The sequence below is a fragment of the Bactrocera latifrons genome, unplaced genomic scaffold (genome assembly GCF_001853355.1).
Source record: "Bactrocera latifrons isolate USDA-ARS-PBARC rearing strain unplaced genomic scaffold, ASM185335v1 scaffold_358, whole genome shotgun sequence".
Taxonomy (NCBI): domain Eukaryota; kingdom Metazoa; phylum Arthropoda; class Insecta; order Diptera; family Tephritidae; genus Bactrocera; species Bactrocera latifrons.
Window position 1 is genome coordinate 244,267 of NW_017536999.1, and position 13,347 is coordinate 257,613.

At 33.2% G+C, this 13,347-nt stretch overlaps 1 protein-coding gene across 1 annotated transcript in view; it reads right to left on the reverse strand.

The window, feature by feature from the left end:
* Window positions 1–13,347, reverse strand: part of LOC108971744 (probable serine/threonine-protein kinase nek3) — an 82,866-nt gene that overhangs the window by 69,076 nt on the left and 443 nt on the right. The window lies entirely within an intron of this gene.

Consider the following 13,347-nt stretch of genomic DNA (forward strand, 5'->3'; position numbering starts at 1 on the left):
CACTTCAATAAAATTTTAATACTTTGTTCAAAGTGAAATTTTTTATGCAAAAAATAAGTAAATAGGTAAATTCATTTCTTTTAAATTATCAATTGTTATTATAAATGATGTTACAGAGCTATTTTATGCTTTTATTTGTAAAATGACGTCAAGTTTGTTAGAGCTGTGTATAATTTTACATTTTACATATTAGTGGCATCACCACTCTACCTCATCTTTCTATCTTCCATTCTACTGTCAACTCTACTGTCGTCCTACTGTCGTTGGCAAATATAGCATTAAATTGAAGCTAGCGAGAACGACAACTGTCGGCCTGCAGTCGTGTAGTCGTGCAGCTGTCAAAATAACTGTGTCCGTAAGAACCTGTGTATATTAATATTTGAGAGATTTCGCTTGCAGTCTGTCGCGCTCAATGTCTTCAGCATATCAGAGTGTGGCAATACAAATTAACTTCGGTCTGTTTTTGACTCATCTTTCGCAATCTGATTATCCTCTTTCCTAACAGTGTTCTTTCTGGTCTCTCACTCTTTTAAATATATGCAAACGCTATTTTGGATTTTATTTAGTCTTTTACACTTTAGTCTGTGAACTAGGTACTAAGTGGCCGTATGCTAGATCATCCCTATAGGAATGGCACGAATTGGCTAATCTTCTCGTTGAATTAGAGTTGTTTGGCTTCAATTGTATTCTAGTCGAAATTAATTTTGGGTGGAATTAGAAAGATTTCTTGGTCTTGAGGCTTTTCACGTAAATCTCAAATTAAGAAAATGAGCTTAAAGGATTTGTAGCTAGTAACAAGCTATTCGATGTAATGATTAGTATTGGTATTCATCAAACAAAAATTTACAGATTCAAGTAAGCGATTTCATTTCAAAATTCTTTCAACGTTCATGTGAACTTATGCATATATTTTAGAAGTATATGTACTCTACTTTATATACATATGCTATAGATAAGCGCTTGTGCTCCTAAAATACATCGTGTATTTTTGACCGTGTCCTTGTGAATTTTGTGCCATGAATTTCTGTTATTGTTGTACTCACTATAAAACGCCCACATTGTGGCTAGTATGGTTGTTTTTTACCGTTATAACTGTTACTTGACCATTTCGTATGCCATGAATAAAGAATGTAATAGATTTCGACTGACTGACCTTGTTGTGATATCAACTTGTGCAGTTGCATTTGCAGAAAGTTATTTAGATACTCACTTATATAATATATACTCTTTTAAATATTTTATGAAGCAAAACTAAAATTGACTTGACTCAATTGGCTCTGAGTGCATGACATTATTGAATCAGTAGTTTATTGCTGCGTTGATGTATGTAATTTTTTGGCAAATAAGTTCGAGAAAGTTAAGTTATTATAAATTAGATGGTGACAGATTTGGCGAGACATGTTGAAAATGGAACTATTTAAAGGATTGTGAAATTTTTTATGCATTTGTTGACCGCTATTAATATTTATATTAGGAAACAGAAAAAACTTTGAAATAACGAAATATTTCTGAGAATAAAAAATATATGAGAAAAATATATCTCATAAACCACTAAAGCAATTTCAACTAAACTAAAGGTTTCTGCCATTTCTCTTCATACGCTGTGAATATGGGTGAAATAAATCTAAAGCCGTATATAAGCACTATAGTGATCATACTAACTTTTTACCGGGAATATCGATAAAAATGTGAGATATATTCATGAAATACGGAGAGAAACTTTTGCCGAAAATAATGTGCATTTTTAATAAAAATTTTATTAAGTGATCACTGTTTGGTGACGACATTTGCTCGCAGAATAAGGCTGACAGATCAAGACGACTGTAGGCCATTGCACCAGAAAAACAATGGAGCATCTCTTGTGCATTTGTTCCACTTTGGCAAGACTACGATGTAAGCATCTGGCATCTCCCCGGTTTAATACACTGGAGGAGGTATCGATAGTGAGGCTGCAGATTCTGTTAAAATTCGTGCCAAGCGCAGGCATCCTAAAGGATGATTACTCGTCTTGGACCTAGCAACTAAACACCATCTGATATCGCCAAGGACCGAAATGGTCTACCTGGCCTAAGACATACCCAAACTTATTAAAAATGGGTAAAATTGAGATAATAGTTCACGGTGCTAATATCAGAGTTGCTTTGACTGTGTAATCGTGTGAATACTCCTACAAGCTCCCATATATTCAATGTATAAAGTTCAAAATTTCGTTTGGTTACGTGGTCACTTAAAAACTCGTTAAGAACACTATTGTTTGGAAAATTTATGAATTATTTTCGTTGATAGCAAAATTTTTTTACAATTATCTAAATACTTTAAAGAACTTATTACATGAATAATTAAGTTTGTTTGTTTTGCAAGCTTTTATTTAATGATAAGACCTGTTTATATAGGTATAGAGAAGTATAATATCTGAGCGGATACCACAGAAATTAGACATAAGCTTAAGTCATTTATTACTGAGCAACCAAAAATTACTTAAATGGAATAAAATTTGAACGTGCCTTTGAAATAATTATTTCAAAATGTCATCATATCGCAAGTATATATATATATATATATATACACATACTAATATACTTGTAATCTGCTAAAATTCGCAAACGCAATATTAAATTCCATAAATCTCCCTTCAGATTCCTCATCAAATCACGAGAGCTATGTAAACAAGTTCACTTTAATTTGAACAGCAATTGCTAAATGCAATGTAAACGTTTGGTGCTGCAGATTTATAAGTAACGGCGTATTAAAGAGCCGCGAAAACAACCACAAGAAGAATTCAATCTAATTCCCATTCTGGCGCTTGCTTCGGCATTCCGACGACCCTCGCAATGGCAAGTCATATTTCCTTGACAGTTGAGAAAGCGTAACTTTATTATTGTCACAGCGCTCACACATCCCCACACACACACGTTCACCCAAGCTCAGCGCTCCCACAATCTGCACATAATGTAAACTAAACTGCTGACTGCTGACTAGCGTTTCACAACGCCGCGAACTGAAGTTGCGAACCAAGCGTGCTGCCACCCTCGCGCGTACAATGGCTATGCTCACTCACGCACATATGTATGTATAACCACCCAAGCATTTGTCTAACGAGCGCAGCGTTGTTATAAAATAAAAGTCCGAAATTGCTTGAAAATTGCGATGGATCAGAGAAAATGTTGTCGTCCCCTTATTTACTTAACGATATCCGTTTAAATGTTTCCCTGTTTGCTTTGTACGTTTCTTTTGCCCTATTTTACTTTACGGTTTTCTTCGTTCTCCAACTTTTCGCCTTTTTGATTTCTTTTCTAGGACAGTTTATAGCTATTCTTAAGTGCACTTACATACATATATGACGTACAGACAATAAATAAATCCCTTGATATGAACGGTTGAGTACTTGATAGCTTCGCACATATAGTATGTATCTACACACACATATACCATATATACACTGTGTAGATGCGTATGTAGGCGGCAATAGCAACAGTGGAAAGGAAGGAGCTTATCGGTTAGAGCTCATATAATGCAGCAATTGAAGTATATTTTATTAATAGTAGTAATATGTGCATGTGTATATGTGTGTGCGTGTCTTTAATTCTGTCAACAAAATATGAAGCTCAACAAGCAGAAAGCGGCAAAGTTGAATTGAAAGTTGATTATTATTGTGTATAAGTAGCGCATTCAGGTGGTCTGAAATATTACAATAATAAATATACATGCAGTATTGGACAAAACTAAAGTACCCTCCTACTATGTTTCAGCTCGAACTTAGCTGTTTTCAGACAAAAAAGAAAATAAATAAATAAATAAATGTAAAATTTTGACGTTTTTCAATGGGTTGCTTATTAATTTTTATTAAAATAAAGCTTTTAATTTTCAATTTTCAACTAAATTAGTTAAAACAACAAAAACATTTATGGTTTAAAAATTATATGGACAAAACTAAAGCACCCCTTTCATCGGTTTGAAAATAATATCCCAAAATTAAAAAATAGTAGCAAATCCTTTTTGCCTATGTGACTGAAATGCATATTTTAGGCATAGAAAAATTAAATTAATTACTATATAGCATGTGGTATGCCATTCCAAGCAATTTGTTCAGGTTCTAAAGGTTGATCCTTGGTTTTAGAATTTTCCCTATTATTTTGGAATTAACGATCTCCCATAAGTTCTGGAGGGATTTGACATATAAAATATCAACTCTGTAACTTCACAACCAACTTTTGCAATGCCTAGAGTTATGCTTAGGATCATTGTCCTGAAATCACCATTATAGTTTCATATCCTGTTCAGAATATAGTATTAGCATCCGGTTTTTTTTAAATGTTTGTGTAAACAATCCGATCCCTTATTCCATTTATTATATGAATAGGTTCAATCCCGTGCCCACAGAAGGAGCTTTAGACCATAACATTACACTCGTCATGATTAATGATCGCAACATAATGGTTAGGTTTGAGTCCTTGTCCTGGATTATCCTTGATATTCAATTTCTGAATGCTCCAATCGAGATGAGATGTCGCAAATAAGAGTTGAAATTTATTTATTAATCGGAGGGCACCACTCATCTATTCACCGAATATTTTTAACTAATTTTATATTGAGATAAACCGTTTTATCAATCACTTTTTATTTTAATAATATTTTTAAAAATGTTAAACGTTTTAACAGTCTTTTTAAAAAATGTCTCAATAATATTTGAACCAGTTTATTGCTAACGTCTACGTACTTTTACAGTAGCGTGTTATTATTTTTCCTAACAAATACTAGGGGGCGCTTTAGTTTTGTCCACACAGATTTATACTTTTGAAAAGTTTTTTTTTTTAAATTTTTTATATCGAAAGAATATATAACTAATGTTATATTTTTTATAAATTAATATATGTACATAATTGTAACCTATAATAATTGCCCAACTAGTTCTGTTATATTTTAAAAAAATTTAGACATAAAAAATACACCCCCTAACATTAGTTTTGTCCAATACTGTATATAGTCAAAATAAAATTCAAAATTACGTATCATCTATAAATTTCCGAAAATGTTGTTATGTTATTTTGCATTTCACTTGACGATATGTATGTATGTACATATTTGAAAAGGTGAGCGAAATTCTTATAGAGTGTAGTCATATTCGAAAAAGGCATTCATTCGGTGCCATTTGTTCTAAAGGTTCTCGTGTCCGTAGAAATATGTATACGCCTATTGTTTAAGGTGACTAATGTACAGGCGGCTTTCTACTAGCGACGGCTACTCCATCAATATTTTGTATTACGAATTACTACTAATCTCAGTTTATTTGAACTCGATTTCACACTTTGAAATATAAATTTTTCTAAAGTAAAAATTTATGAAACGAAATAAATAATATTTGAAAAAAAAAATTTATTAATTAAATTTTATTAAATAACGCAATTGGATTTGGTCATATTAGGCAGGAAATAAAAATGAAGGTACGTAAATTTACAAGCTGAAAGTGAGTGAATATGTTGAAAATATGTTTAAAATTAAGATTAGCGTTCTAATATGTGAAAAAAAATACTCGAGGTCAAAGGTAAACAGAATTTTTCACCTTAATTTCTGCGAAGCTGTACTTTTTGTTATAAAATTAATTCAGACAAAGACTGTAGATTATATATTTATTTATAAATAATGTGTCTTTGCTATTTTCCTGAAACCGTTTATGAGGTTAAGTACTTAGCTTTTATATTTGCTTTATGTAAAAATACTCGCAAAATATTGTTAAAGATCAGCTGAATGAATCTGATATTACTGAATACTATAATAAGTTATTGAAGTTATAATATACCAGAAAACAGAAACTGTTTACTCAGTCTATATAATCGGTAGTCGATTACTCCAGTCGGTATATACATATTATAGGTGTCTTAAATATATGAGAGAAAACTAATATAGGAAAATTCCTTTAGCGAATATTTTTTATTTGTTTATATCTGGAATAAAACAGTAAATGAATTAACAATAACGGTTTTTCATACATATAACCGATTATTTTTTTACTGATGCAGTATAAGATAGAGTAGCACCGCCGGTACCCCAACCCCTAACACAATCGTAACTTCGTTACATGTGGTTTCTTATCGATTAATGAAAATAGAGAAGTTCCACACTTCTACGAAATAATAAAAGAAACCAGATACACCCCATTGCTGAACTGCTTTAAGTCCACTATTGGTCTCAGTAAATGATTACGGATTTATTTTTAGTACATTTTAGGAACATTTTAGAATTTTCTAAGATACTTACTTATAAACCAAAAAATATTTGCATTAAACGATGTTTCTATTTTTGGGGAAAATATAGTAAAAAGTCATTCCAGGAAATATTAATATTCAGAAATCTTCGCTGATAAATCTGATATATTTATACATATTGATGTATGTCTGTATGTATGTATAAAATCATTTATCAATATCTGATTGAGGCATCACATCCTTTCATGTTCTAAAACTCTTACAACCACGCACCCTTATGCGAAAGTTTCGAATTAAATTTAATACACTGGCAAATACTTGTGCTCATGTAAACGTTGTTGTTGGAAAGTGGAACACCTACCTGGCGTTAAATATGCATATTCAGCAGAATTTTTAATGCACGCAATTGTACTTACTCATATTTAAATGTGAGTTCTCTCGTAGACGCACAGGCATGCATTTTGCTGACGGTTACGTAAGAAGTACACGGAAAGGTAACCTGACAAATACACATGAAGGGTCCATATATATGGAAATGTATGCAATAACAATACAAAGTATAAATGCGACAAACATTTGCTGTTTTCTGCAATGGCAATTGTAGCCCTTCGCTTGCTCTCTCGGGTGAGTGCCGGCCGTGGAGAGGGTTTCTACTTACAAGGGGTCCAGCTTGTGCACCGAAGCTTCACACTTTTCAAGTGGCTTTGTGGCAAGAAAAGCCGTAAGCGAATATTATAACTTCATGTGCCAGTGTTGACGCTTTCGTAACTTCATTTCTCAATGCCGCAAGGTTACATAGATTGTACTATATGTTGCACATACCTTCGGAAGGGACTGTGTGCAGGTGGGTGTAAGCTGGAAAAAGATTGCGTGCAAATTGCTACGAGGTGTTTGCATGTATGTGTATGTATGTGTATTTATGATTGTCTGCCTGTTAGCAATGTATTTGTTATGAACTTTGAATTGTTTTGCCCATTTAATGACATTTCTTTTACTCACATTTACACATAACTGATATCTTGTAGGTATTTAGTTATGTACTCGGGTAAATAGTCGAACTTTATTGCCATGTACCATGTTATTTGGCTTAGTGTGTGTTCAAGTTAATTTTAATGTTGACAACGTTTTAGAAACTTCCACGACTTCGAAGTAGAATACGCTATTAGTTAACAAGAACTGTTTGCTGAAAGAGTTGTAATTTTTTTGGCGTTGGTTGTTTATTCAAGGTACTTTGCACTAGAAAAAAAGTATATACGAGGGCGGAGACTTTTAAAAAACGTTAAATAATTGTAATAATCATTTTTATTGTTGATTTTTATTATTATTATATTTACATTAGAAAGTTTTTGTTCATAATTTCAAGCGTATCCTTTCTAATTAAATATATTTTTAAAACATTTTCTAGTTATTATATTTCCCTTTAATATAACATACCATTAGATCAAATTTTTTCGTATTGTGAGTTAGACATCCCTGGATTTAAGAAAACTTTATAGCATTAATTAATACACGCATTTATTTCTTTTCGATAATTTAGTAAGAAGCTCGCGCATTCAACTTGCTTCCGAAGGCCTGCAGGAAATTTTGTCATAATGGTCGAGTTTTTAAAATTTTCCTTTGACATTTTCACAAATTCTTTGTAAAATATATGTATATCTTTGAAATAACAAAAATTTGGAATTTAGATATCTTATGAAAAAAAGATGTGTGCAAAATGTCATATCGATATTACTAAAACTGAGAGATTAGTTCTCGTATATACAGATAGACAGTTAGACGGGCAGACCGCCGTCATGCAAATCTATCCTATGCTAATTTTATATAGTATCCGACGTTTCCTTCTAGACGTTATGAACTTCTTGGCGAAATTAATATAGCCTCTTCCGGGTATAAATATGTACATTTGAACATCAACAAAAAATGATCAAGAACCAAATAACTTTGCAAGTGATTAAAAACTTATTTTATTGGATTCGTTAATTGGACATTGGAACTAATCAATTCAGCAATTTTCTCTTAATCAAAAAAAAAAAAAATAAATAAATAAAAATAATAAAAATTATAGGACTTAATAGTACGGCCACATGTACACTTCACTATAATCACCATATGTACCTTAATAAATCCTTCGAATTTGCATTATGCTCTTTGAAACTATTTGCACACACACACAGTTGACAGCTCGCCTGCAACAACCGAACGCTTTATTCACAAGCGTTGTTCGCACTTCTTTTTCATCATTTCGTTTGGCCTCATTTCTTTCGGTTATTTGCGTAACACATCCGCTGTTCTTGGCTGCTCAGTCACAGCAGACTTCGGACTCATGTAAAAAACTTAAACTTTTTGGCTATTAACTTGACTTTTTAACATGCAGTAGTCAACGACATTTGCGGCGGACGAAGGAGAAAGGACACAAATCACGGCATGTGGGGCTAATAGACTTTTGTGGGAAACCTATTTGTACTGTTTATGTGTGAGTGTTATTTCGTTAGGCGTAATTGTGTTTGTATGTGTGAGCGCTGGTACCCAATGAATATTTGTAAACACACGCGGGCAATTAACGAGCTACGGCTTTGGGATGATTGATGATTTTTTAAATGTTTACAATGCTCAAGAGTGTACACACGCAAGTACATACCCTTACATATCTATGCATTTAAGTGAAACACAAGCGAGAATGCCTGGGAAAAATCAGTTCATGAAAAGCAAGATACTAAATATGCGAGTATGTACATATGTACGCAGGCGAAGCCAGCCAAAGTGGTCCGCCGACCCAGTTGGCTTTAAGCCACACCGAAAGCTAAAAAACGCCAATATTTTACGCAATTTAACAAGTGTGTTTTTTTGCTTTGCTGCCATTTTCATTCGACTCATTTCGGTTTCTATGTGCTTCAAGTGCTTTTGTTGTGTTTGTTGCTCATTTATGTAATTAATTTTTAGAGCAATTTGTGCGCTGCTGAAAATAAATCTTTCCGTCTTTTATTTCTCCTTTGCTGGCGTACGATTTCCTTTCCATTTTCGTGTTTTTGTGCTGAAGAAAAAGTTTGACCTCGGTTGGCTTTGTGAAAGGGAGTGCCATGAAAAGGTTTAATTGAAGGTGCTTTAAATTTTCGTAACAACCATTGAGAAAGTTTATAAAAGTGCAAATAAATTTATGGGAGCGAATTAAAGGCTTTGCTTTGCAGAGATTAACGCAAAGTTGTTCGGCCTTATTAGAGTTTTTATTTCAGAATTATGAAAAAAGAAAGCTTCTCTAACGACAAACAATTTTTAAATCTTAAGTTGCTAAGTGTCGTTGTGTTCAGTGCAAAAGTTTCTTCAAAGCACTCTCAAAACAGCGGCAAACTGTGGCAGCGGCAATTAAACCGTGTTTGTAATTAACTCTTGAGTTAACCCTTGGATATGACGGAAACTTGATTAAACAATTTATGTTTTCTTAGAAGAGTTGTAAGATTTAAGAATCAAACAAGTTTGAAATAATTCGAAACAACTATTTCTAAGAGTGTATAAGTAAAAGTAAAACATAGATTAGCACATTGTACCAGATTTTTCAAAAATCTTCCATATTCGGCCAGACCGTACATTTTTTCATGTGACAATTTACATTCCACATCTATAAATACATAAGTACATATAGGGTATATAATCGGCGCTTACCCTTTCCGCATTACTTGCGTATTTGTTGTTGTCTTAAAAATAGACCAATCTAACAAATTTTAGATGACTTCGAACGGCTTTTGTGCTTTAGCTATAGACTATAGACAGGTGAGTTCACTATACAACATTGACCAGTGTATAGAATAACTTGTGAATAGCTTTAAAATTTCTATGTGCAACTGGCTAAACGTAGACTAGGTTACGTGCATTTAAAATTTTTGTCTCCTTTTCACCGCCTCCAATAAAAATTGTTCAGATTTTCTCTTTGGTTTTAATGTCAATTAGTATTTGAACTTAATATTTGAAAGGAAATATAGTTTTAAATAATTATATTATTTATGAAATATAACAGCACTAAGGACGTGCTCTCATCACTGCGAGTTTGGTCGTCAGGTGTCGTACTTATTGAGTAACGTTTTTTATTTTAAAGGGATGGGATGGTACTAAAATAATCAATCTTATTTGCTTGTTGTTAATTTCTCTTTTTGTTGTGTCTCAATGTGAAAATAAGGCGAATAAACTCTGACCAACATAAGAAGAGGACACTCTCTTATTAATGAGTCTAAATTGCTAGTCTGTAGTCGGCATTATGTAATTTATTTTCATTTGAATTAGTCATTCGCATGGGTTCATTTAATGTGTGCGATCTCTGCACTTTCCTTCAAAAATTTAGCTCCTTTTGCTAAAGAGTTGTCTTCAACAATGCGAGTGAGTGTTGGATAGTTCTTCAATAAATTAGTATGTATATAAGCGGAATTTAACATCCGTTCATTTTAATTGATGATAAATTGCTAAACAAATGGAATTGTGACGCATTCGGGAAATTGCGAATGTCAAATGTTGCCGCCTTTGCGACCGCCATTGCTGACACGATTCATTAACGACATAAACAAAAAGTTTCTTCTCTCCAAAAACAACTCAATTTAAGTGGCGTGACTTTTCAAAGCGTTGCATATTTGACCTTTTTTCTAGAACCTCTGATTAATAAATACCAAACTGTCAAGCAGTGAAAACTCGCTGAAACATATTGATAGCGCGGGAAAAACTATACACGTTTTGGTGAGGCCGGTGACGTATACATCATTACCGACAACAGTAAAAACAATCTTGGCTCTTGAATAGCGAATTAGTGCCCATTGCCCTTTCTGTTGTAAAGAAATACATTAATTGCCATTAATGTATTTTCATTTACTTGCTTACTTTTACTTTTAATAGAAGCGTGCAAAAGATCTGGCGAAGAATATAAAAAGCAATTAAGATTCGTTACGTATTGGCTATGCATGCAACATTGGCGAAAATGGCACGCAGAAGCTGTCCTGGTTGCTGGTGAGTGGCACCGAAGCATTGAACTTATCTAACAAATACATGCGCTCACACATTGTTTTGGGGGAGAGGTCTGGAAACCGTTGTGGCTGCAAAAGTTACCAAAGAAATTCTTAAGTTAAACGAAGTAATTCGTAATTAAAACATCGCCATTGATGCGAAAGATGATGGTAGGAGAGTCATGCGCAACAGTGGTACAGATCTATACATACTTTTGAGAAAATCATTTAAGGACAACTAACAACTGATATTTAAAAATTGTATAATTTCCTTTTATAATAAATCTTTAAAATCGAGTAAAGTTATTGGTTTCAGATGCCAAAATTAATAATTATCCATTCTTTGTTATGGATTAAAAATAGTAGTGTATATATAATATGTTTTCCAGAAATATTCCTATAAGTATGAAACATATCACCTGAGAGGCTAATTGTTTCTGAATCAGAAGTAGCGACGACTGTGAGTGAGTGTTATCAACTAAATATGAAATGTGGACTTTTGCGCCTCTAATTTGTTTGAAATTGTTTCGACAAAGGCGTATAAAATTACAGTAAGCGCAGAGTAATACAATGTATACCATATACAATTCAATGAATCTGTTTATTTTTTCTCTTTTTTTCCAGCGACATTTTGAAAAATAAATATTTAGTTTCTGAGTATAAACTGTGATGAGTGAAAACTGAAGCATAAAGATCAGATATTCTCCTGGAGATTGTTTCTTTCTTCAAACCCTTTGGGCTAACATTATTAATGATAAAGAAAAAATTGAGATTAGCCTATATACATACATATGTATGTATGGCTTTAATGAAACGAACTATCGAACTTTTATAATAATTGCATTCGAAATTATGTTACGAAGTTAGTTAGTTAACTACGTCTCATTGGTGGTAATATCTAATCATTCTTGATTAACACGTTTCTAATCCAGAAAAAAGCAAGCAAAGGGTTAAAACGTAAAAGAAGAGAGTGTTAATAGTTTTTAAAAGTAAAGGATGTAGAAGTGAAAACTTAAAAAATTAGAAGAGTTAAGTATTTTATTAGACTTAGTTCAATACACAACACAAATAGCCAAAAACGCAATTTTCCGATTCACCTAATCTTCTGCTAGTTTTCCATTTCTTTACTTGTTATAAAGAGCCAGGCTAAATGCTTTAATTGCTTTGCTGTGAGAACTGTCAAAACTGAATAGAACTATACCAGAGTTTATGCAATGAGGCCAAATGTACTGTTTCTTCAAGCGCTTGGCAAAAGATTTTGTAACTATGGTTGCCAGTCGGTACTGTTTTTCTTTCTATATTGGCACGCAATATTAACCATTTACAATAATCTTAAATTTTTAATCTACGTTAAGTGGCAACCGTGCTTGTAACATCTCAAAGCGCTTTTTTGTTCATACAAGCATTCAAAGTACGAAAAGTCAACGAAAGCAAGTAGAGCCGGCCAGCATTGGGCCTGGACCTTAAGAGTAATTCTTGAATTTGTTTCCTCTTCGTATTAATTGTACTTTATTTTTACTGCTAAAGAGAGTATTATAGTTTTGTTCACATAACGGTTGTTTGTAAGTCCTAAAAATAAAAGAGTCAGATATAGGGTTATATATACCAAAGTGATCAGGGTGACGAGTAGAGTTTAAATCCGGATGTCTGTCCGTCCGTCCGTGCAAGCTGTAACTTGAGTAAAAATTGAGATATCATGATGAAGCTTGGTACACGTATTTCTTGGCTCCATAAGGAGGTTAAGTTCGAAGATGGGCAAAATCGGCCCACTGCCACGCCCACAAAATGGCGTAAACCGAAAACTTATAAAGTGTCATAACTAAGCCATAAATAAAGATATTAAAATGAAATTTGGCACAAAGGATCGCATTAAGGAGAGGCATATTTGGACGTAATTTTTTTGGAAAAGTGGGCAAGGCCCCGCCCCCTACTAACTTTTTTCTACATATCTCGAAAACTACTATAGCTATGTCAACCAAACTGTATAAAGTCGTTTCTCTTAGGCATTTCCATATACAGTTCAAGAATAGAAATCGGAAAATAACCACGTCCACCTCCCATACAAAGGTTATGTTGAAAATCACTAAAAGTGCGTTCACCGACTAATAAAAAACGTCAGAAATACTAAATTTTACGGAAGAAATGTCAGAGGAAGCTGCATCCAG